Source organism: Gopherus flavomarginatus, chromosome 23 (assembly GCF_025201925.1).
Source record: "Gopherus flavomarginatus isolate rGopFla2 chromosome 23, rGopFla2.mat.asm, whole genome shotgun sequence".
Lineage (NCBI taxonomy): Eukaryota > Metazoa > Chordata > Testudines > Testudinidae > Gopherus > Gopherus flavomarginatus.
This window is the reverse complement of record NC_066639.1, coordinates 11,966,899-11,987,272: the sequence shown is the minus strand read 5'-3', so window position 1 is coordinate 11,987,272 and position 20,374 is coordinate 11,966,899. Positions and strand designations below refer to the sequence as shown.

Sequence of the window (20,374 nt, the reverse complement as noted above, 5' to 3'; positions counted from 1 at the left end):
CATCTCTGCCTCTCCTGAGACCCACCTTGCCCAGCATTCACACCTCTCTATCCCCTCCCCTGACCTGCCCTGTCCACCACCCACACCTCTTTGCCCCACCCATAAGACTGGCCCTGCCCACCACTTGCACCTCTCTGCCCCTCACCTGAGACCCACCCTGTCCACCTCTTTCCTCGGTCATCTCTTGTTATTCCTTGAAACATCAAGGATGGAATAAAAAGCTGAGTTTACTCCAGGGTGAGGAAAGAAAGGAGCCACCAACCCCCTGGCAAAGCTCAGTGCCCCAGAGAAAACCTGCCCCCTGCTATTGCAATCGCTGATGTGCTGGGGATATGATGGTAAAGGAACTGTCTGAATGATCAAGGCAGGAAATGGACAACAATCTACAGGAACGTCATTGACCACAAACACACTCTCCTCATGCTCCAGCCAGAAGGGAAATGAGCAGGAATTCTTGCAGTTCAGCCATGGACACACTTACACAATGGCACAGCAGTGTGTGTGTTGTGGAAGCTGGTCTGAGCGAACAATTGGAATTGATCACTCAGTGAGAACAGAACTGGAGTGTACTGAGAGACACACCTCAAACAAGTAGTTGTGGCCGAGTGGTTAAGGTGATGGGCTAGATATCCATTGGGGTCTCCCTGCACAGGTTCAAATTCTGCCAACTACGGCGGAAGTTGTGGTTCTTCAGTTTCAACAAAGCTGGGTCTTGTCTCACTCTCAAGCTATATCTACACTATTGGGTAATGTGGCTTTAAAGTGTTTCAATTAAACAGCTTTTGCATGTCCACACTATGCCCCTTGTGTCACCAGAGCACATCCAGACTAGACTCTTGGATGGCCACAGAGAGCAGTGCATTGTGGGTAGCTGTGCAACTGGCTGCGGGTGGTTTGGGAAGGGTTTGCAAAGCCTCATGGGCTGGTATAGCATCACATGATGCAGGTTTCTCTATCCCATTGTTCCATGGGAATCCTACTAGATTGCCAGCTGCTTTTCAACTGCAATGTGCCTGGTGGGGTAGAGAGTGTGTTTGTGTGTGGGGGGAGAGGGAGTGTGTGGGCACACTGTCTCTAAGTTCAGACAGCTGCTGCAAGCAACCAGTCCTGAGGCAGGGGGAAGGGGACAGCCCCAACATCAGCCCCTGTTTCCCTCACTGGCTCAGCTCAGCACAGCAGCCTCTGTGAAACACACACACTGCTGCCTGCTTAGCTGTGTGTCAGGGGTGCTGGAACAGGGGGTTAGAGGGCCATGGCCCCACCACTCTTTACTGGCTGTTAGGACAAATGATGGAGTGGGGGAAGGGTGGAGTCTTGGGGAGAAGAGGCGTTCTGTGGATGTGGCCTTGGGGGAGGGGTGGTGTGAATGTGGGTCCCTGGGGAAGGGGTGTCATGGGAGCACCACAATTCAGACAACAGTGCCCCCCCACACACACTGTAAGGAAGCTCCCGTCGCCCCTGCTCTGTGTTCGTGGCGCGGTAGAGAGCAGCGTTCCATGGCAGTGATTTGCTCCCCAGGGCTCCGGCAGGGATGCTCAGGCAGTGATTTAAAGGGCCCGGGGCTCTGGCCTCTGCAGGGAGCCCTGGGCCCTTTAAATCACCAGCTTGGGGAAGCTGGGCCGGGCTAGCACAGCGTACCCGCTCTTGCCGGTACCCCATACCGGACCGGACCGGCTTACTTTCACCTCTGGAAGGTCCTCACCTGGATCAATAACTGGTTAAAAGCTAGGAAACAAAGGGCAGGACTAAATGGTCAGTTTTCAGGATGCAAACAGGTAACTAGTGGTGTCTGTACTGGGACTATTCAACATATTGATAAACGATCTGCTAAACAGCGAGGTGACAAAAATTGCAGATGATCCCAAACTACAGAGGATAGTTAAGTGCGAAGCAGCCTGTGAGGAGCTAAAAAGAGATTTCACAAAACTGGGTGAAAGGGCAACAAAATGGCAGGTGAAATTCAATGTTGATAAATGCAAAGTGATGCACATTGGCAAACATAATCCCAACTCTACATATAAAACGATGGGATGTAAAATAGCTATTGCAACTCAAGTGAGAGACCTTGGAGTCACTGTGGATAGCTCTCTGCAAACATCCACTCAATGTGCAGCAGCCAGTAAAAAGCAAACAGAATGTTGGGAGTCATTAAGAAAGGGATAGAAAATAAGAGAGAAAATCTTATTGCCACTGTACAAATCCAGTGGTACACCCACATCTTGAATGCTGCTTGCAGATATGGTCACCCCATCTTTAAAAAGATGTATTGGAATTGGAAAAGGTTCAGAAACGGGTATGGAGTGTCTGCCATATGAGGAGAGAATAATAAGACTGGGACTTTTTGGCTTGGAGAAAAGATGACTAAGGGGGGATATGATAAAGGTCTATAAAATCATGGCTGGTGTGGAGAAAGTAAATAAGGAATTATTACTTATTCCTTCGCATAACACAAGAACGAGGGGTCACCAAATGAAATTAATGGGCAGCACGTTTAAAACAAACAAAAGGAATTATTTTTTCACACAATGCACAGTCAACCTGCGGAACTCCTTGCCAGAGGATGTTGTGAAGGTCAAGACTATAACAGGGCTCAAAAAAAGAGGTAAATCGATTCATGGAGGACATACTCTGAGCCAGGATGGGCAGGGAAGGTGTCCCTAGTCTCTGTTTGCTGGGAGCGGGTGACAGGGGATAGATCACTTGATGATTACCTGTTCTGTTCATTCCCTCTGGGGCACCTGGATTTGGCCGCTATGGGAAGACAGGACACTGGGCAAAATGGACCCAGTCTGACCCAGTCTGGCTGCTCTTAAGTCCCTATGCTCCTTTCACACAGATGCCTGGGATTCTGCCTCACAATGTGTCCCTGAGGTCTCAGCCAAAATGCCCAGACTGGCAAACACTCTGGGCTCCTGAAGCCTCTGCCCCCCACCTAGTGCCTATGGCTCATCCCTGACCCTTGCTGCTGCTCCTTGCTGTACAAGGTGAAAAGAGCGGAGGCAGCGCAGGAGCCTTCTGGAGACACAGATCTGAGGCTTTGGGAGAGACACATTGTCTGAGACATCGGAGCGCTGTAAACCATGCAGCCACCTCCTTAATCAGGGGCCTGTTCCAGCCCTGAGTCTGGGCTACCAAGATCCCTCCCGCAGAGCAGGGTGCCCACAGATTACAGCCTGAAAATAGGCATGTGACACTAATTCCTGTTCTCCCTGACAGGGTCTGACCTAGACCAAGTGGCACCTCAGGCAAGATGTGTCTTCGGTGCCCCCCCATATGTTAAAATTTTAAGTATCTTATTTTTCATTGCATTTGTAGCTCAGTACATGATTTCGATGTACAATTTCGATGATTTTCTCTGTCATATAAGATGCTAAATTTGCAGGCTAGGTTCTGTAAACCTGTATTTATTCATGCCATATATAAGCAAATAAAACAAATGCATTTTCTTTAAGCATATAGAAACTTTTTAATTTTAACGGTAACTGAAACGTACTAACATCTAGAAATGGAACTGTCACCAGCACAGGGCTGGCCAGGATTAAATAGTGTTACAGTAGGAGAAAGAGTTAGGATGTTAACCCCAGGCCTTTAGTTGAAAGGTCGCTTCTCTCACTTTTCACCCATGAACTGAAGAGCAGCACTAAAGAGATCCAAAGATTGGCCAATGGCATTTTCAAGTGCTAAAATAGCAAGCGATGTCGGTCTCTCATTGGCCATCAGCGACTGAAGATGTGGTTTAATGAGCCAAAAAGAAACCTAGCAGCTGCTGAAGTAGTTCAGTTGGGAGTGTGCTAGACTAACAGGCTATTCTATCCCGCTTTGTGCAGGGGTGGGATGTTTTCTGAAAGTGCAGCAGTTCCTTTAACTGCCACGAGTCCCTCATTTCAGGCTATGCAGCAGGAAAAGACAGCATGGGCTTCTGCACCAAGTTGGCCCACCTGACCTTTCATTCTTCTCTTGCTCTTTGTCAGCAAGGGGAAGAAGAAGAAGCTCTCCCTCAAGCTGGAGTCACATGGGCGAGGTAAGGACGACTTCCTGAGTGCTGGCTCCAGTCCTCTGCTCTGCCAGCTGACCTATCGAAGGGCTGCCACCACTTTCTCTAGGTTTGTCCATCGGTCTGTGGCAGGGTGAGCAATAGCCAAACAGATGGAGTTTCTGTAGTGTAGTGGTTATCACATTTGCCTCGCATGCAAAAGGTCCCTGGTTCAAAGCCTGGTAGAAACATGCTGGTTACCTTTTCCCAGATCCCCCTGCTGTTCAGGAAGGCGCTCCTTCTTCTCCTATTGGCCTGTCCCTGGGATAACTCCAACCCCTGCATGACAGAAGGTGCTGACAGCAGTGGAGAAAGCACCTTGGTGTCAGGCTGGAGAACCTAGAGAAGTTAGGCATGTTACCTTTCAGAGACTTGTGGCTTGGCCTCCTCTGCCCTTGGAGATTGGCTGGTGGACGCCGGCTCTTCCTGCTGGCCTCCTTTGCGTGACTTGCCAAAGGAGGAAGTGAGGCAGGATTGGGGCAAAAGAGGAAAGTCAAGCTGAGAAAGGCAGGGCAGAAACTAAGCACATCATTGTGGTTAAGTGGGGTTAGTAGAGCACCACCATTCATTCTGCAAAGCCTGGGGAGGTGTGGTTGGCTGCTGGGAAGCAGAATCCTGTGCCTGCCTCTTGGCTTCCCAGGGATGGCTACTTGCAGCCCAGAAGAAGAAGGGGGGTTCTGGGTCAAAGGAAAACAAGCAAAGCTGAGTCCAAGTGGAGAATGGCTGCACCTTTATGGCCAACCTGGGGGCATGACTGATGGTTTTAGAGGTGGAGGCTGGGCTGGTTGTGAGCAACTGGGATCCAGGAAACCCCCGCCTGCCCTTCTGAGGGCCAAACCCATGGAGGTGTGGTTGGCTGCTTTGAGATAGACCCCTGTGGCTGGCTGTTGGCATCCCAGGGATGGCTCCTTGCAGCCCAGGAGAAGCGGGGTTCTGGGTGGAAGGAAAAGAAGCAATGACGAGGCTGAGTAGGCTCCTTTCTGGCCAAGATGGTGGGCTGTGGTGAGTCTGGGAGTTGCCTGTAAGCCATAAGTGGACTTGGTGCAGTGAAAACTGATGCTCCATTCTGGCTGACCTGGGGTGCCATGGACGACTTAGGAGTGGGGGCAGGGCCCTGGCTGTGAGCAAATGGGATCCAGGAAGCCCAGCCTGCCCCTCCAGGGGCCGAGTCTTCTTCTTCTCTCCTGCCATGGGAAGCCCGGCCTCAAGCCTGCCCAGCATGTGCTGTAGCTCGAGCATTAAGCCTTCCTGTGTGGCCTGTGCTGGAGCTGACCCTGGACCCCTGTGGGGCACTGTTGCGGGAAATCCCGACTGCAAATAATTCTAGGGGAGGCAGCCACTGTGGTTCGCCCTTCCTGCTCCCTGCGCTGCTGCACCCTAAAATTCCTGTCGGCCAGCAAAATGGGCTAGGAGCCTGGAGAGAGGAGGCAAAGGGGTGGCCTGAGCCCACTCGGGCACTGCCCTGCCCCAGGCAGCCCACGGAAACCTGATGCCTCCCCAAGCAACACACGGAGATGTGCCAGCAGCGCTAAGGCAGCTCCCTGCCCACTCTGCCCCGTCCCTCCATGCTGCACTGCTCCTGGAAGCAGCCAGCATATCCCTGTGGCCCTGAGTGCAAACTCCACAGCTGACCGGCCCCGGATCCCACTGCCTAGAAGCCATTGCAGGAGGGGAGTGTGTGCCAGTCACTTTGGGAGGTGTGCTGCCTGAGGTAAGCACCTCCCCTCCGACCACCTCCTGCACCCTTACCCCTGCCCCAGCACAGAGGCTCTCTGTGTCTTGAACAAGCACTGTCAAGGATTGGACAAGAACTTCTGCTCTGTTTATGTGAAAGAGACACAAAAAAGGGAGCCCAGCGGACAAGTTTAATTCACAAGCACAAACTGGCCGGCCAAGCCAGGATCTCTCAGTTACTCAGAAGGCTCTTCAGCCAGCTCTTCCCCAAGACCAATCTCTGGAGGTTTTGTGACATGATGTACCTCAAAATAGCCCCCTGTAGCTCACATATTCATCATTCATATATGGCTGTGATATGGCATACAAACCATTCCATGTAAGTTATCACATGAAAAGTCATGATCTGCTGAAATCGGTTATTCTGTCCAAATATGTATAGCATGAGGGTGTATGAAGTTATGCATTTTGCTGTATGGTTGTTACTGAAATATGCTATAATTTTGCTAGTGACCCCTGCCAAGGAGGGAGTTCAACAACCATGAATCAGCAGAGGAATTTTAATTAAGGGATTTCCAATTCAATGACAGATGCCCAAACACAACACTGTGGGGATTGCTCAAGTCTATGACAGTTGCACAAGACCACACCAGGAGGATTCCCCAACCTAGTGACTCAGCAGAGCCCACCCAGACATGTCTGGGGAAGTGTCTTCTAGACACTTGAACTAAGGATATAAAATAGGAGACTGTGGCATCATGTTTTTGCCTTTCTCCTCCCTCACCTATGTTGGAAGCAGCAGGAATCCTGAGAAAATGAAGGGGGGAATTCTATGTATTAAGGAGGGTAACATCCAGTGGGGTGAGAAAAATGCTTGACCTAACTACTGCCTAGTGTAATAAGGTGTAAAGTTTAGATTTTGCTGTGGTCGTACAGTGCTTAGTGCTCTGTGTTGTGGCCTTAAGAGCCATGGATGCAAGTTGAGTTACGATGACCTTTTCCTTGTCTCCACCTTTCTTAGGTGCCTCCTTCCAATACTTGTCAGAAAAAACGACCGGTTTCTTTTGGAAGCATTTGCATTGCAAGGCAGAGGCAGTCTTCTCTGTTTCCTCAGAAGATTGACCAAAAGATGGGAAGAGCGGACACATTTGGCAAGGCACCACTGGGTGCTGCATCTCTAACCTCCACTTTACCTGGTAGGTGAGCCAGCCAGCTTAGCCACGGTGCCACTCTCTGGGACTTTTCTCCCAACTGTTCCATTTTTTATCAGTGACTATCAAAAGGAAGGTGACATGACATCTGTGTGTGGACATCCCCAGTGAATCACAAGGACGTGTGGCGCAGGCTCTCGTGTTGCAGCTATTGCAGTCAAAGCAACCACCATGCTAATGCCAGTCACAGCAGCCTTTTCATCAACTCCAGGCTTGTGATTTGATTCTTTCCAATGCTTCTCTACAAAGAAACCTTTTCCTTAGCAAGCAATGACTTGGATATCAAGGGAGGTCTCTTCTGTTTCCCAGAAAGACACAGGAAAATGTGAGCAGAGGAGACAAAACCCACACAACAAGGCACCACTGGGAGTTGAACCCAGGATCTCCTGTTTATGAGACAGGTGCTTTAGCCAGCTAAGCCATTGGGCCTTCCTCAAGAAAGTGCTTGTAACTATTCCATTTGATGGCCCAGGACAACCCCTGCAAATTCTAAAGTACAGATGTTCCACATTTCCCTCAGGACCTGCAGACCTTGAGGTGTCTGGCTCTCCGTGCACAGAAAGCCACAGCTGAGATGACAGAGGGCTTCTAACATGTGCTTCTCCCACCAGCCACTGTGATCATATATCAGAGGGGTAGCCGTGTTAGTCTGGATTTGTAAAAGCAGCAAAGAGTCCTGTGGCACCTTATAGACTAACAGACGTTTAGGAGCATGAGTTTTCGTGGGTGAATACCCACATGGACTTTTTTTGAGGGTCGAAATGACAGTCTGGATCTCTACGTTGAATGCTTCCGCTGACGTGCACAGGCAGAAATTGTGGAATAACATTGCTTGCCTCATAACCTAAGTCGGGCAGAATGCAATGCCATCCACAGCCTCAGAAACCACCCAGACATTATCATCAAAGAGGCTGACAAAGCAGGTGCTGTTGTCATCATGAACAGGTCTGACCACCAAAAGGAGGCTGCCAGACAACTCTCCAACACCAAATTCTACAGGCCACTTCCCTCAGATCCCACTGAGGAATACACTAAGAAACTGCACCATCTACTCAGGACACTCCCTACACTGACACCGGAACAAATCAACATACCCTTAGAGCCCCGACCAGGGTTATTCTATCTACTACCCAAGATCCACAAACCTGGAAATCCTGGACACCCCATCATCTCGGGCATTGGCACTCTCACTGAAGGACTGTCTGGATATGTGGACACTCTACTCAGACCCTATGCCACCAGCACTCCCAGCTATCTCTGTGACACCACTGATTTCCTGAGGAAACTACAGCGCATTGGTGACCTTCCAGAAAACACCATCCTAGCCACCATGGATGTAGAGGCTCTCTACACGAACATCCCACACACAAATGGAATACAAGCTGTCATGAACTGTATCCCTGATGATGCCACAGCACAACTGGCTGCTGAGCTCTGTGCCTTTATCCTCACACACAACTATTTCAAATTTGATGACAATATATATCTCCAGATCAGTGGCACAGCTATTGGCACCTGCATGGCCCCACAATATGCCAATATTTTTATGGCCGACCTGGAACAATGCTTCCTCAGCTCTTGTCCACTCACGCCCCTTCTCTAGCTACGCTACATTGATGACATCTTCATCATCTGGACCCATGGGAAGGAGACTCTGGAAAAATTCCACCATGATTTCAACAGCTTCCACTCCACCATCAACCTCAGCCTGGACCAATCATTACAGGAGGTCAACTTCCTAGACACCATGGTGCGAATAAATCATGGTCACATTACCACCACCCTATACCGAAAACCTACCGACTGCTATGCCTACCTTCATGCCTCCAACTTCCATCCCGGACACATCACACGATCCATTGTCTACAGCCAAGCAGTGAGGTACAACCGCATCTGCTCTAACCCCTCAGACAGAGACCAACACCTACAAAATCTCCACCAAGCATTCTCAAAACTACAATACCCACACGAGGAAATAAGGAAACAGATCAACAGAGCCAGACGTGTACCCAGAAGCCTCCTACTTCAAGACAAACCCAAGAAAGAAAACAACAGGACTCCACTGGCCATCACATACAGTTTCCAGCTAAAACCTCTCCAACGCATCATCAGGGACCTACAACCCATTCTGGACAATGATCCCACACTTTCACAGTCCTTGGGTGGAAGGCCAGTCCTCACCCACAGGCAACCTGCCAACCTTAAACATATTCTCACCAGTAACTGCACACCGCATCATAGTAACTCTAGCTCAGGAACCAATCCATGCAACAAACCTCGGTGCCAACTCTGCCCACATATCTACACCAGCGACACCATCACAGGACCTAACCAGATCAGCCACGCCATCACCAGTTCATTCACCTGCACGTCCACAAATGTAATATACGCCATCATATGCCAGCAATGCCCCTCTGCTATGTACATCGGCCAAACTGGACAGTCACTACGGAAAAGGATAAACAGACAAATCAGATATTAGGAATGGCAATATACAAAAACCTGTAGGAGAACACTTCAACCTCCCTGGCCACACTATAGCAGACCTTAAGGTGGCCATTCTGCAGCAAAAAAACTTCAGGACCAGACTCCAAAGAGAAACTGCTGAGCTTCAGTTCATCTGCAAATTTGACACCATCAGCTCAGGATTAAACAAAAATTGTGAATGGCTTGCCAATTACAGAACCAGTTTCTCCTCCCTTGGTTTTCACACCTCAACTGCTAGAACAGGGCCTCATTCTCCCTGATTGAACTACCTCATTATCTCTAGTTTACCTGCATATATATACCTGCCCCTGCAAATTTCCACTACATGCATCTGACGAAGTGGGTATTCACCCACAAAAGCTCATGATCCAAAACGTCTGTTAGTCTATAAGGTGCCACAGGATTCTTTGCTGCTTTTACAGATCCAGACTAATACGGGCTACCCTCTGATAAGTGACACCTTGTGGTCATGCAGGGTAAGGCACCCTCTATTTCCTGAATGGAGATACAGTGACACTGTGTGGCCACACAGAGTATTACACAGAGCATTTCTCTCATAGAGGAACAGTGACACCGTGTGGCCACACAGGGTAATACACAGAGCTTTTCTCTCATACAGGAACAGTGACGCTGTCTGGCCACGCAGGGTAATGCATAGAGATTTTCTCTCATAGAGGAACGATGACGCTGCGTGACCACGCAGGGTAATGCACAGAGCATCACACCTATGCAGAGGCTGTAGAGATCCCTGGGGGGCTTAGGGGTCATGGAGGGCACAGATAGCTACGTCTAGGCTGGAGGCATTCCAGTGGGGATTAGGGGCTTCATGGGGGACACAAATATCTACATCCGGGCTGGAGAGGTCCCTGGATGGCTTAGGGGGTTGTGGTGAGCACAGATACATACGTCCAGGCTGTAGTGGTCCCTAGGGGTTTAGGGAGTTGGTGAGGGGCACAGAAACCTATGTATGGTCTGGAGGGGTCCCTGGGGGACTTAAGGGGTTGTGGTTGCGCAGATACCTATGTCCCGGTTGGAGGGGCCCTGGGGAGCTCAGGGGGTTTGTATGGCATACACATAGCTACAACCAGGCTGGTGAGGGCCCTATGGGTCTTAGAAGGCTTGTGGGGGGCAGAGATACCTATGTCCAGGCTGGAGAAATCGTGGGGAGGGCTTAGGGGGTTCCTGGAGGTCACAAATATCTACGTCCAGGCTGGAGGGGTTCTGGGGTATTAGGGAGTTGTGGGGGGCACAGATACCTATTTCGATGCTGTAGGGGTCCCAGGGTTGCTTTGGGGCATTTTGGGGTACAGATACCTACGTCCATGCTGTAGGGGTCGCTAGGAGGATCAGTGTGTTCGTGAGGGTGTACAGATACCTACATCTAGGCTATAGGGATCCTGGGGGGGCTTAAGGATTTGTGAGGGGCACAGATACATTCATCCAGGCAAGAGGGGTCTTGGGGGCCTTACGGTGTTCGTGTTGTGCACAGATACCTGCGTCTAGGCTGAAGGGGTTCTGGGGGGCTTAGGGAGGTTGTGGGGATCTCAGATAACTATGTCGAGGCTGGAGGGGTCCCATCGTGGCCTAGGGGGTCTGTGGGGGGCACAGATACCTGCGTCTAGGCTGGTGGGGTTTCGGGGGGGATTAGCTGTGTTGGAGGGGGGAACAGATACCTACGTCCCATTTTAGGTGGCCCTGGGTAGCTTAGGCGGTTTGTGTGGGTCACAGATACAAACATCCATGCTGTAGGGGTCCCGAGGGTCTTTGTGTGGGTCTGGGGGTCACAGATACCTACCTTCAGGCTGGAGGGGTCCTCTGGGTCTTAGGGGATTTGTGGGGCATACAGATGCCTACATCTGGGCTTGTGGGTTCCCTGGGCGGCTTAGAGGTTTGTGGGGAGCACAGATACCTTTATCCAGCCTAGATGGGTCCCAGTGGGATTAGGGGGTTGTGGGGGACACAACCTATGTAAGCAGAAGCAGGATGAACTCTACCCTGACATCTGGTGGTGAATTATGGAGAGTGTGGAAAAGAATTTCAGGGGCTGATCGTGTTTGCATAGGCACACCCACTCTGCCTGATACAGCCACGGCAGCTTGGGATGGTTGCTTTGGCAGCTGTGGTATACCCAGTTTATTTGTTGTTGGGGCATGAGATATGGAGTGTTGTCACCCTGATTGTGTGGATGAGGAACTGTGAATCTGCTTTGAGACAGTGATTCTCACCATCAATTGAGTGGCACTCGCTAGACAAGGGAGTGGGCTCCTTGAGTGAGCCAGAAACACCCATTACACCTTCTTCTTTTTTAACAGTTCAATAGCAAAGCTGATTTTTGAGTCTTTTAAGAATTGGAGTTCTAGGTTCCTGAACTGAAATCACTGAAAAGCTGTACTAGCTAATGGGAGAGTCTGAAGCTATATTGCAGAGCAGAGCAGCTGATGGAGAGAAGCACTTTGCGAGATGGTTGGAGTGGCCTATAGAGTGAGATGAGCCAAGCAGTTTTTGGGGACAGCTGGAGCAGATCACAGGTTGGCTGGTGGAGCAGAGCAGCTGGTGGGGAAGGCGAAAGTAGAATCCTACAGAGAAGCAGGGCAGTTGGCAGTGGACCACGTAAGGTGCCCCTTTCTACCCAGGCTGGCGGAGGAAAACCCTGCGGATAGACTCTTGAACTCTGGGGCTGCGGGACTGTGGGTGCTTTTGGGGTTGCTGGACTCTTGAAACATTTGAGGTATTGGACTTTGGAGTCTTGGGGTGATTTGGGGATTGCTGGATTCAAGAGCCCAGGGAAAAGGACACAGCCTAGTTGAGGTGTTTTCCCAATATAATGCTATGTTGTTTATCTCACATTATTAAACGTTTTCTGCTACACCCAGACTCTGTGCTTGTGAGAGGGGAAGTATTGCCTCTGTGAGGCACCTAGGGGTGCGTGTGTAAAATTTTCCCAGGTCACTGGGTGGGGGCTCGAGCTAGTTTGCATTACGTTGTAGGGAAGGGACTCCTATGTATTGAACCCAGTGCTTACTGCCATCAATTCAGTCTGGCAGATGGGTTCCACCTACATCCAGGCTGTAGGGGTCCCTGTGGGGCTTAGGGGGTTTGTAGGGGGCACAGATATCTAGGTCCAGGCTGTAGGGGTCACTGGCGGCCTTAGGGGGTTCGTGGGGGGCACAGATATTTAGGTCCAGGCTGTAGAGTTCACTGGCGGGCTCAAGGGTTTTGTGAGAGGCACAGATACCTATGTCCAGGCTGCAGGGGTCCCGGAGGGGCTTAGGGGATGTCACAGAGTGTGGTGGAATCCGGCCCTGCACCCCTCTTCCTGGGACACACAGCGACTCAGCCAGCCAGTAAAACAGAAGGTTTTTTTGGCCAACAGGAATGAAGGATACAGCAAGGCTTTTGGGCACAACCAGGACCCCTCAATCGAGTCCTTCTGGGGGTTCAGGAAGCTTAGTTCCCACTTTGGGATTCCCTGAATTCCAACAACCCAGCTCCAAACCATAACTTAACTAACCCCCTCCAGCGGGCTGCGTCCTGTGTCCAGCTTCCCGGGCAAAGCTGCTTACCCCCTCCACACTGCCTAGCTTAAGTTACAGGCTTAGGTCTGTCCCTCACCTTAAGTCACCCCCTGCTCTCCCATCCCCCACACAGACAGTCCCCACTCCATCACAGTAATGCCCAGAGCATTTCCCGCATGGAGCAACAGTGACACCATGTGGCCACGCAGGGTAATGCACAGAGCATTTCCTGCATGGAGCAACAGTGACACCATGTGGCCACGCAGGGTAATGCACAGAGCATTTCCTGCATGGAGCAACAGTGACACTGTGTGGCCACTCAGGGTAATGCACAGAGCATCACACCTACGTAGAGGCTATAGAGATCCCTGGGGGCTTAGGGGTCATGGGGGGTATAGATAGCTACGTCCAGGCTGGAGGCATTCCGGGGGGGCTTAAGAGGGTTCATAGGGTCACAGATACCTACGTCCAGGATGGTCGGGACCCTGGAGGAGTTAGGGGGGTTGTGGGGGGCATAGGTACTTGTGTCCAGGCTGTAGAGGTCCTGGTGGGGATTAGGGGCTTCGTGGAGGACACCAATACCTACGTCCGGGCTGGAGGGGTCCCTGGACGGCTTAGGGAGTTGTGGTGAGCACAGTGGTCCCTGGGGGTTTAGGGACTTGGTGATGGGCACAGATACCTTTGTATGTCCTGGAGGGGTCCCTGGGGGGGCTTAGTGGTATTGTAGGGGACACAGATACCTACGTCCAGGCTATAGGGATTCCGGGGGGGTTTAGAGCGTCAGGGGGGCACAGATACCTTCAGGCTGATAGCAAAAAAATGGGCTATACCTGGAGGGGTCCCGGGGGGCTTATGGGGGTTGTGTGGGCACAGATATGTACGTCCAGGTTGGAGAGGCTCCGGGGAGGATTACGGGCTTTTGCAGACGGCAAAGATACCTATCTTCAGGCTTTAGGGGTCCCTGGGGGGCTTAGTGTTTTTTTGGGAGGCACAGATATCTATGTGCAGGTTGGCGTGGTTCCTGTGGGGTTTAGGGCGTTTCTGGGGGGCACAGATACCTAGGTCCGTATTGTAGGGATCCCCGGGTGGATTAGGGGTTTTCTGGGGGGCACAGATACATGCGCCTAGGCTGTAGGGGTTCCTGGGAGGCTTAGGGCGTTTGTGGGGGGCAGAGATACCTACGTGCAGGCAATAGGGCTTCCAGGGGGAATTAGTGTGTTGAGGGGGCACAGATACCTAGGTCCTGGCTGGAGGGTTCCGGGGGGGGGGCTTAGGCAGTTTCTGAGGGGCACAGATAACTTCATCCAGGCTGGAGGGGTCCTTGGTGGGCTAAGGGGGTTTCTGGTGGGCACAGGTACATCCGTCCAGGCTGGAGGGTCCCTGGGGGGCTTAGTGGGTTCGTGGGGGGCACAGATACCGAAGTCCAGGCTGGAGGGGTCCAGGGGGGTCTTATGGGGTTCGGGGGGGTACAGATACTTATCTCTAGACTGTAGGGGTCCCTGGTGGGCTTAGGGGGGTTTGGGGGGCCCCAGATACCTAAGTCCATGCTGTAGGCATCCCTACAGGTGCTTATGGTTTCGTGGGGTGCATAGATACTTATGTCCAGGCTGTAGGAGTCCCAGGGGGGCAGTGGGGGTACTCACTCACTCACGCCCGTCACCCCAATCGGGGTATGGGCCCCCAACAACAGATCTCCAGAGTGCTCTATCCTGGGCCATTCGTTCTAACTGGTTCCAGGTATAGCCCATTTTTTTGCTATCAGCCTGAAGGTCACGTCGCCAGGTGTTTCTTGGACGGCCTCTTTTCCACTTGCCTTGGGGGTTCCATCGCAGTGCCTGTCTGGTGCCTCACGTTCCATGTGCCTATGGTAATCCTCCTGGTTGCAAGAAGGGTTATCGGTTTAGTGGCTTCCTCATGGCTTTTACCACCCAGCATGATGCATCTTCAAATTGAAGACCCTTCTTTTTCCAGCGTAAAAGTCTCTGTTGTCTCTATTGTTGGTGTTTCTGTAGCAGGTTGATTTTTTACGAGGTGGAGTTGCTAGCCCCACGCCCAACCCTCCTCCTTTATCCTGACTTGGGACAGGCAGATGGCCCCAAAGGACCTCTCTGGTGGAGTTTGTGGGGATACAGATACCTACATGTAGGCTGGAGGGGTCCTGAGGGGTATAGGGGGTTTGTGGGGGGCACAAATACCTAGGTCCAGGCTGTCGGTGTCCCAGGGAGATTAGGCGGTTCACTGGGGGCTCAGATACATCCAGGCTGGATGTGTCACGAGGAGCTTAGGGGGTTCATGGGGTGCTCAGACACCTGTGTCCAGGCTATAGGGATCCCTGGGGACTTAGGGGGTACGTGGGGGTCACAGATAGGTACATCCAGGCCGAAGGGGTCACTGGGGCATTTAGGGAGGTTGTGGGAGCACAGATACCTACGTCCAGGCTAAAGGGGTAATGGGGGTGCTTAGGGGATCGGGACAGACACAGATACCTATGTCCAGGGTCTAGGGGTCCTGAGGGGATTGGGGGTAGAGGGGGGAACAGATGCCTACGTCCTAGCTGGAGGGGTCCTGGGTGGTTTAGGAGGTTTGGTGGAGTCACAGATACCTACGTCCAGGATGTAGGGGTTCCTGGGGCATTAAGGGGTTTCTGGGGGTCACAGATACCTACGTGGAGACTGGAGGGGTCCCGGAGGGCTTAGGAGATTTATGGGGGGCACAGATACCAACGTCCTGGCTGTAAAGGTCCCTGGGGGTTTGCAGGTTCGTGGGGGCCACAGAAACCTACGTCCAGGCTGTAGGGGTTCCCGTGAGGACTAGGGGGTTTATGGGCGGCACAGATACAAACGTCCTGGCTGTAGATGTTCCTGGGGCGCATAGAGGGGCTGTGGTCGCACCTAACCCTACATCCAGACTGTCAGGGTCCTGTGGGGGATTAGGGGGTTCGTGGGGAGGTCAGATACCTACGTCCAGGTTGGAGATGTCCTGGGAAGGATTAGGGAGTTTCTGAGGTGCACAAATACCTATCTCCAGGCTGTAGGGGTCCCTGTGGGCCTTATGGGGTTTGTGGGGGGCAGAGATAACTATCTCCCATCTTTAGGGGTCGCTGGGGAGGCTTAGCTGGTTTGTGGGGGGCCCAAATACCTACGTCCAGGCTCGAGAGGTCCCTAGGGGGCTTATAGGGTTCGTGGGTGGCACAGATACCTACATCTAGGCTAGAGGAGTGGCTGGGGGGCTTAGGGAGGTTGTGGGAGCATAGATACCTAACTTCAGGCTATAGGGGTCCTGGGGGTGCTTAGAGGTCGGGGAGGGCACAGATACCTACGTCCAGGCTGTAGGGGTCCCGGGGAGCCTTAAGGAATCGTAGGGGGCAGAGATACCTAACTTCAGGCTATAGGGGTCCCAGAGTTGCTTAGGAGGTGGGGGGGCACAGATACCTATGTCTAGCCTGTAAGGGTCCCATGGGAGGCTTAGGGGATTGTGGGGGTAAAGATACCTACATCCTGGCTGAAGGACTCCTCAGGGGGTTCGTGTGGGTCAGTGATACCTACGTCCAGGCTGTAGGGGTCTTGGAAGGCTTAGGGGGTTTCTGGAGGTCACAGATACCTCCGTGCAGACTAGACAGGACCCGGGGGGATTAGGAGGTTTATGGGGTGCACAGATGACAACTTCCAGGCTGTACAGGTCCCTGGGGGGGCTTAGGGGGTTGTGGGGGGTGCATAGATACCTATGTCAAGGCTGGAGGGGTCCCTGGAGGGCTTAGCAGTTAATGGGGGCACAGATACCTACGTCCAGCTGAGCTTTTCCCTGGGGGCAGCCTGCGCGCAGCTGCGATCAGCTGTTTGCTGGGCAGGCTCCGCTCAACTGCTCCCCTCTTCCTGCTCCTGCGGGGGCTGAGTGATCCCCCCCAAACAGCCTCAGGGTTCGGGGTGGGAGGTTAGGGGGAGGAGAAGCGGTACAATACGGTAATAACAGTAATAATGATAATTACTGCAGCCAGGAGAGGTGAGGCATTTTAGAAATCGTTACTCAAAGAACTGAATTTAAGCATGACAGAAATAAAATGGTGAAATGCACAGACCTGTTAAAAAGCTCCCGAGATGGGAACTTCAGCCCCACATCTTCTGCCAGGGTCCAGGGCTTCTCCTCCCTTCCCCAGGGTGGCTCCTCTCCCCCTTCACCCCACCTCCACTGCAGCTCCTGCTGGGGTCTGGGCTTCTCCCTCCCGCCTCCCAACCCTGGGTGGCTTCTCCTCCCCTGCCCCATCTTGGCACTTCTCCCCCTCCCTCCTCCCACTGCAGCTCCTGCAGGGGCCCGGGGCTTCTCCTCCCCCCCACCCCCTCCCCAGCATGGCTCCAGCCTAGTTCAGGGCTTCTCCTCCCCCACTCCAGCTCGGCTCATCTCCCCTCCCGCCCCCTGCCAGTATCTGGAGCTTCCCCTCCCCCCAACCTCCCACTGCCCCCAGCCCCAGCCTAGCCAGGCTCCCTGGGGCACCCGATGCTGCTGTGGCCAGAGCCGAGCCTGGTGGGCGGGGAGCAGTGATTCACGTGGAGGCCATGGCAGAACCATCAGCCCGAGAGGTGTGGGGCAGCCCCAGGGAAGAGGGGAGGGCTGTGCTGCTGCTGGACCCGCACCCCCGCCCACCCTGACCCCTGAGGCTGTTTAGGGGGGGGACTCACTCAGCCCCAGCAAGAGCAGGGAGGGGGGAGAAGCTGAGCAGAGACTGCACAGCAAACAGCTGATTGCAGCTGCGCACAGGCTGCTCCCAGGGAAAAGCTCAGCTGGACGTAGGTATCTGTGCCCCCAACAACCCCCTAAGCGCCCCAGGGACGTATACAGCCTGGAAGTTGTCATCTGTGCACCCCATAAACCTCCTAATCCCCCCGAGACCCGTCTAGTCTGCACAGAGGTATCCATGACCTCCAGAAACCCCCTAAGCCCCCCAAGAACCCTACAGCTTGGACATAGGTATCTCTGACCCACACGAACCCCCTGAGGACTCCTTCAGCTGGGATGTCCCTCCACAACCCCCTAAGCCCCCCAAGGGACCCCTACAGGCTGGACATAGGTATCTGCACCCCCCCGCCTCCTAAGCACTCCTGGGACCCCATAGCCTGAAGTTAGGTATCTGTGCCCCCCACGATCCCCTAAGGCCCCCCGGGACCCCTACAGCCTGGACGTAGGTATCTGTGACCCCCCACAAATGCACTAAACCCCCAGGAAGCCCTCCAGTTTGGACGTAGGTATTTCTGCCCCCCACAACCCCCAATCCCCTCGGGACCCCTACAGCCTGGACTTAAATATCTGTGCCCGCCCCAGCCTCTAAGCACCCCTGAGACCCCTGTAGCCTGAAGTTAGGTATCTGTTGTCCCACAACCTCCCTAGGCCCCCCAGCCACCCCTCTAGCCTGGACATGGGTATCTGTGCCACCCACGAACTCTATAAGCCCCCCAGGGACCTCTTGAGCCTGGATGTAGGTATTTGGGTCCCCCACAAACCAGCTAAGCCTCCCCAGCGACCCCTAAAGATGGGAGATAGTTATCTCTGTCCCCAACGAACCCATAAGGCCCACAGGGACCCCTACAGCCTGGAGATAGGTATTTGTGCACCCCAGAAACTCCCTAATCCTTCCCAGGACATCTCCAACCTGGACATAGGTATCTGACCTCCCCACGAACCCCCTAATCCCCCCCGGGACCCCGATAGCCTGGATGTAGGATTATGTGCGACCACAGCCCCTCTATGCGCCCCAGGAACATCTACAGCCAGGACGTTTGTATCTGTGCCCCCCATAAACCCCCTAATCCCCACGGGAACCCCTACAGCCTTGACGTAGGTATCTGTGCCCCCTAGAGCCCGCAAAGCCCCCCAGGGACCTTTACAGCCAGGACGTTGGTATCTGTGCCCCCCATAAATCTCCTAAGCCTTCTGGGACCCCTCCAGCCTTCACATAGGTATCTGTGACCCCCAGAAACCCCTAACGCCCCAGGAACCCCTACAGCCTGGACGTAGGCATCTGTGACTCCAACGAACCTCCTAAACCACCCAGGACCCCTCCAGCTAGGACGTATGTATCTGTTCCCGCCTCTACCTCCAATCCCCTCTGGACCCCTAGACCCTGGACGTAGGTATCTATGTCTGCCCCAATCCCCTAAGCACCCCCATTATCCCTTTAGCCTGGACGTAGGTATCTGTGCTCCCACAACCCCCCCTAAATGCCCCAGTGACCCCTTCAGCCTGGACATAACTACCTGTGACCCCCACGAACCCCCTAAGCCCCCAGGGATCCCTACAGCCTGGACACAGGTGTCTGAGCACCCCATGAACCCCCCAAGCTCCTCGTGACACATCCAGCCTGTATGTATCTGATCCCCCAGTGAACTGCCTAATCTCCCTGGGACACCGACAGCCTGAACCTAGGTATCTGTGCCCACCACAAACCCCCTATACCCCCCAGGACCCCTCCAGCCTAGATGTAGGTATCTGTACCCCTACAGCCCCTCTGGGACTCCTACAGCCTATAGGTTCGTATCTGTGGCCCCCACGAAACCCCAACCCCCCTGGGACCCCTCCAGCCTGGACATAAGTATCTGTGCACCCCACGAACCCATAAGCACCTGTAGGGACGCCAAGAGCATGGACCTAGGTATCTGGGGCCCCTCAAAACCGCCTTAGCCCACCAGGGACCCCTACACCCTAGAGATAAGTATCTGTGCCCCCTCGAAATCCATAACCCCCTTCGGACCCCTCCAGCCTGGATTTAGGTATCTGTGCCCCCCATGAACCCGCTAAGCCCCCCAGGGACTCTCCAGCCTGAACAGAGGTATCTGTGCCCCCCACAGCCCCTAAGTGCAGAGGAACCCCTCCAGCCTGGAGGTAGGTATCTGTGCCCACCAGAAACCCCCTTAGCCCCACAATGACCCCTCCAGCCTGGATGCAGGTATCTGTGCCCCTCACAAACTGCCTAAGCTCCCCCCCGGGAACCCTCCAGCCTAGACCTAGGTATCTGTGCCCCCCCAATATACTAATTCCCCCTGGAAGCCCTATTGCCTGGATGTAGGTATCTCTGGCCCTCAAAAACCCCCTAAGCCTCCCACGGACCCCTACAGCCTAGATGTATATATCTGTGCTCCCCAGAAAACCCCTAATCCCCCCGGGGACCTCTACAGCATGGATCTAGGTATCTGTGCCCCCCAGGAACCCCCTAAACCCCCCAGGAACCACTTCAACCTGGACATAGATAGCTGTGCCTCCCAAAAAGACCTTTAGCCCCCAAGGGACTCCTAGAGTCTGGAGATAGGTATCTCTGCTGTCCGCTAAACCCCCTAATTCTCCCCAGAACCTCTCCAGCCTGGACATACATATCTGTGCCTCCCACAAACCCGCTAAGCCCCCCGGGACCCCTCCAGCCTGGATGTAGATATCTGTGACCCCCAACACCCTAAGCCACCCCCAATCCC

At 53.3% G+C, this 20,374-nt stretch overlaps 1 protein-coding gene and 2 non-coding genes across 13 annotated transcripts in view; 1 reads left to right on the top strand and 2 right to left on the bottom strand.

Annotated features, from left to right (window-relative positions):
* The window catches only part of LOC127039351 (zinc finger protein OZF-like), a 1,232,974-nt gene that overhangs the window by 977,786 nt on the left and 234,814 nt on the right, over positions 1-20,374 (bottom strand). The window lies entirely within an intron of this gene.
* Positions 4,152-4,224, top strand: TRNAA-CGC (transfer RNA alanine (anticodon CGC)). The gene has a single exon. It is a non-coding gene; the product is annotated as a tRNA-Ala (tRNA).
* Positions 7,274-7,347, bottom strand: TRNAM-CAU (transfer RNA methionine (anticodon CAU)). Its single transcript has one exon. It is a non-coding gene; the product is annotated as a tRNA-Met (tRNA).